This window comes from Ptiloglossa arizonensis, chromosome 1 (genome assembly GCF_051014685.1).
Source record: "Ptiloglossa arizonensis isolate GNS036 chromosome 1, iyPtiAriz1_principal, whole genome shotgun sequence".
In the NCBI taxonomy this organism is placed as follows: Eukaryota; Metazoa; Arthropoda; class Insecta; order Hymenoptera; family Colletidae; genus Ptiloglossa; species Ptiloglossa arizonensis.
In genome coordinates, this window is record NC_135048.1 from 32198045 (window position 1) to 32203448 (window position 5404).

Genomic DNA, 5404 nt, shown 5'->3' on the forward strand with positions numbered 1-5404 from the left:
AGCCACCACCCCCTTCCACCGTGCCCTTACCATCGCTCAACCCCCGTGGCTCTCTCCCCTGCCAGCCACCCCCGAACTGTGGCCTGCACTCACCCGCCCGCCCACGATCGAAAATCCCGTTAGACTTATACGGGCTTAGCCCGTCCATTTTGACGAGGGGGTACGTGCCACCCCTGCGAACCAGCCACCCTCTTTCTTTACCTCTTCTGGAATTTCCTGGGGCTTTTTTTCAAACGAACGACGCACCGCTGCCCGTTTTCTAAATACCGGTGAACGTCACTCGTAGACCTCGGTGTCTGTCTTCGACGATGAACTTTTCTATTGGGTTGTTCGGAAAATTGGTTCGGTTCTTTTTTTGATGAAAATGAAACACGATTTTTTTAGAGAATTTAACAAACATTTTATCAAATTCTCCATTTTGGAAAACGTTGTTTCGTAATTTTGTTTTCCAAAATGGAGAGTATATAATTTCGTTTTCCAAAATGGAGAATATATAATTTAATAAAATGTTTATACGCTCTAAAAAAATCGTGTTTCATTTTCACCAAAAAAAACGAAATGACTCTCCGAACAATCCAATAATTGGATAGAATGGGACGAAGCGGACAATGTACTGTGCACGATCGACAAGAAGTCACGCGGAAAGAACGTGCACTGTCCGTTTTCTAAATACCAGTGAACGATACTATTAGACCTCTATGTGTGTCTCCGACGATAAACTTTTGTATTGGGTCGTTCGGAATGTCGTTTCGTTTTTTTTATTTTGATGAAAATGAAACACGATTTTTTTTAGAGCGTATAAACGTTTTGTTAAATTATATATTCTCCATTTTGGAAAACGTCGTTTCGTAATTTCGTTTTCCAAAATGGAGAATATATAATTTCATTTTTCAAAATGGAGAGTATATAATTTTGTTTTCCAAAATGGAGAATATATAATTTCGGTTTCTGAAATGGGGAATATATAATTTCATTTTTCAAAATGGAGAGTATATAATTTCGTTTTCCAAAATGGAGAATATATAATTTAATAAAATGTTTCTACGCTCTAAAAAAATCGGTGTTTCATTTCCACCAAAAAAAAAAGAAATTACTTTCCAGACAATCCAACATTCGGATAGAAAGTGACTCACGAACGAAGCGGATGTACTGTGCACTATCAACGAGAAGTCAGGCGGAAGGAACGCGGGTACAATTGGTCCGATGCGGAGGACACGCCCAGTCTCGTGTATGTTTTCCAGCGCTGCGTGTTATTGGACGAGGCACGTGTCTTTTAGAAGACGAGACGTCTGCCTTCTCGAATGTCATCTTGCGAACCGTGTACAGTACGTAAGTTCGTTTCGATGATCGAGATAATTTAACGACGCCGTAGATCGTGAAATCGAGAGAAATGGATCTTCGTTGTTATTTTCTTTTGCTCGTGGAAAAAGTAAGAATATTTGTTCAGCGACGTTGGAAGAGTGATTCGTCCGGGGAAATTGTAGAGGAAGGTATAAATGCGTCCATCGTCGACCTGAATATAAATAGAATTCTTTGAACAACAAAGTGAAATAAATCGGTACAATGCGCTTACAAAATTAAGCGAGGTGTATTCGTAGACTATTTTTCTCAACTTTTCTCGCACAAAAGTCGCCAAGTTTCTCCGAGGTAACGTTAGACTTCATCCGGTAAAATTCCAAGGAAGTAGATAATTACATCAACCTGAAAATGAGCACAACTTCTCGGTAGAATCTATGGAGGAAAATTAATGAAAATAATTCGCGTAGTGATTCGATTTAACGTGCTCAGAGTTCAACTTACGAACGAAATGTCGAACGTGGAACAATGTTGCTCCACGGCATCGGTAGGCTTTGATAATGTATCCAGTGTCGTTTCAACGAGAAGCATAATTACATCTGTCATCCACCTGGAAATATTATAGATACGATTAAACGAAAATAAATATAGTAATGTAGAAATTCGATTTGAAATACTTACAGCTGATTTTGTAATGCCATCGAACTCTGAACCGGTTGCGACATTCCAACGAATAACAGAATTACATCGACCTAGAAATCTCGTTAAAATTCCTCCATCGTGGGAATAAAACGAACAAAAGTGAACAGTCATTGAAAATTGAGTCGAGTTCTTTTTTCTTTTTAGCCGAAAAGAAACAGAAAGACACATACGAACATCCATAGTATCCATGTTGGTCCGACACTGGTCTAAAATAGTCCCTAACCACGAGATTGGACTCTCGACCAATGAATCGCAATTACGACGCTTACCCTCGAAACATACGAGACAACATTCTACACTGAAAAAAAACCAGTACCCAAAGTTTCCTATTCAACATTTTACGTCTCATCGAGCGAGACCTGTCGGCTCGTCGAGAACGTACGCGACGTTTCACCGGGAGATATTCTTTGCAAATTTTCCAATTAAAAACAACCGAAAACAAACCCAGGATCGTGATGGTCTTGATGAAAAAGATCGCGCGTGTCTACGTCGGGCCTGAAAAAGAAGAAAAAGAGAGAAAAAAAAAGAAACCGCGACGACAATGCGCGCCCCCCGAAGTAACCTTTGGCCTTGGCTGGTACGCGGTGCAGTATCGCGAGGAAGCTCGAAAAATGTCGCGCAGTCAATCCGTAGTCTCCATTTCGATCGTTGGGGCGAGGCACCCCATTGGCGTCGACCCTTCTTACCCAAGAATTCGCGGCCCTCGCGCGAAACGAGTAGGTGTTTCCGGTTTATTCCCGGAATTCCGCGAGGGGTGGCTGCGAGACACGGGAACCCCTTATGACCGGCCGAAAGGCAACAGCAGAAGGGAGGAAGTGCATTTTTCGGAGTCCTCGCGTGCCCGCGGGATTCGTCTCTCTTTTACTATCTGTCTCTCTCTTTCTCACCTCGGCCCCCACCCACACCATCTCGTCCCATTCGCCAGGCATTCGGGTACTTCGCATTCTGCTACATCGTCGCCGGATTTGATTATGCAAAGCGGCGGCCCCCCTTAGGCCGTTTGCACTCCTTCCTCTCTTTCCTGCGACCGCGGCTCCTTTCTTCCTCGCTCCGGACACGTAGGCGGCACATCGAGCTCGGCTGACTTTCAGCGCGACGGAACCGCGTCCCGGCCACCTCACCTGCGGATTTTCCCTCGGATTATTCCGCCCGTTTATGAAAATTGAATACGTCGGACCTGCGCGGTCCCCGGCTCTCCTTTACCTCGAAGGCTCGCTACCGGGGAACGGGGGAACCGCTTCGACGAAATTTTTCCGCGCGAGAATGCGCGAAGACTCTCGATACCAGATGAACACGATCTATTTTTTAACTACGGGATTGTACGGTGTGGGTCTAATGGTCTTTTATCGAGGTGATTCGAATATTCGACTACTACGAGCCTGGAGTTGGATCGTTTTTAATTTAAGTTGGAAGACCTTTGGATACTCGACGAATATGATTTATTTTTTAACTACGGGATTGTACGGTGTGGGTCTAATGGTCTTTTATCGAGGTGATTCGAATATTCGACTGCTACGAGCCTGGAGTTGGATTGTTTTTAATTTAAGTTGGAAGACTTTGGATACTCGACGAACATGATCTATATTTTAATTAAGGGATTGTACGATGTGGGTCTAATGGTCTTTTATCGAGGTGATTTGAATATTCGACTACTACGAGCCTGGAGTTGGATTGTTTTTAATTTAAGTTGGAAGACCTTTGGATACTCGACGAACATGATCTATTTTTTAACTACGGGATTGTACGGTTTGGGCCTGATGGACTTTTATCGAGGTGATTCGAATATTCGACTACTACGAGCCTGGAGTTGGATAGTTTTCAGTTAAAGTTCGAAGACTTTGGGTATTCGACGAATATGACCTATTCTTTAATTTTGGAGTAGTACGATATGGGCCTGATGGTCTTTTATCGAGGTGATTCGAATATTCAACTACTCCAACCCTGGAGTAATTTAATGGCGTTTCATAGTTCTCGGTTAAGAATCGAAAACTTTGGATATTCGACAAACATGATCTATTCCTTAATTTTGGACTAGTACGATATGGGCCTGATGGTATTTTATCGAGGTTATTCGAATATTCGATTACTCCAACCCTGGAGTAATTTAATGGCGTCTGATAGTTCTTGGTTAAAGTTCGAAAACTTTAAATATTCGACGAACAAGATCTATTCTTTAATTTTGAATTAGTACGATATGGGCCTGGTGTTCCTTTATCGAGGTAATTCGAATATTCAACATAATATTCAGTATCGTTCTTTATTCCTGGAGTAGTTTGACAATATCTGAGAATTCTCGGTCAAGGTGATTCAAATATACAATATTATTTAACCCTAAATAACAAAGTCTGATATCTTTCTGAGATTCTGAGATATAAGGTATTTGATCGACATGATTCAAATATTCAAGCAATCTGTTATTTAAACCTGAAGTAGTCCGATAGAGTCCGATAGTTCTCGGTCGAAACGATTCAAATATGTAACGAATATAACTATTATTTAACTCTAGAGTATTCCGACGAGGTTCGATACTCCTCTGCCGAGATGATTCAAATATTTGACGAATACAATCTATTACTTAATTCTGGAGTGGTCTAAAGGAGTCTGATAGTCCTTGGTCGACAAATATCGATTTATAATTAATAAAAATATGCCTGTTGCGCTAGCTTCTATCTTCTAACTAATTCATATGCAAGTATCAACGCATTACCAAAGTATTTCGAGTCAGTAGATTATTTACATTGGAAAGTAAAGAGACAATGTGGTCCACTATTCTAAAGCAAAGTATAAAAAGATACTTTTTCTATTTGTAATATATTATATGTATATATGTGTGTATATATATCAACATATATCGACAAAAAAGTATTTTCTGGGTTCGGTAAACCAACTGCCTTACAATTTTTAGCTAGACCACTCCAAAGTCGAAGAGTATTGCTCATCTAGTACTTGTAGTTCGATCTGAAACAGTGTACGCGAGATAAGATACGGACGAGTTCAAAGTTGTACAGTTATACCTCGTTTAAAGATCAAAGTTGCTCAACGATACCAGATTGGGAATCATCTCCACCGCTGTTTATGTTTCTTCGGCTCGAGCGACCCGTCGACTTAATTCGCATTAGTGTTGACACACCGATACGCGTTCAGCATCGCCTTGAAGTTTCGGTCATTCGTTCGTTGATTGCTCTGTCTCTCTCGTTCTCGGTGTTGTATTGACACCGGCCTTTTTCAGTTCGACGATTTTTCATCAACGTGAAAAAATTTTTCATCGACCTCTGACCATAGACAACCGACCATTCCGATTTTCGATCATTAAGCGAGGCACAACCAACTATTTCGATTTCTGACCTTTAAACGAAGCACAACTGACCATTCCAATTTTCAAACTTTAAGCGAGGCACAACCGACT

At 41.3% G+C, this 5404-nt stretch overlaps 1 long non-coding RNA gene across 1 annotated transcript; it reads right to left on the reverse strand.

Annotated features, from left to right (window-relative positions):
• Nucleotides 1-1443: 1443 nt before the first annotated feature.
• Nucleotides 1444-2043, reverse strand: LOC143152983 (uncharacterized). Its single transcript, XR_012993684.1, has 4 exons — nucleotides 1978-2043; nucleotides 1801-1906; nucleotides 1574-1701; nucleotides 1444-1513 (listed from the first exon to the last, which is right to left on the reverse strand). It is a non-coding gene; the product is annotated as an uncharacterized LOC143152983 (long non-coding RNA).
• Nucleotides 2044-5404: the final 3361 nt, after the last annotated feature.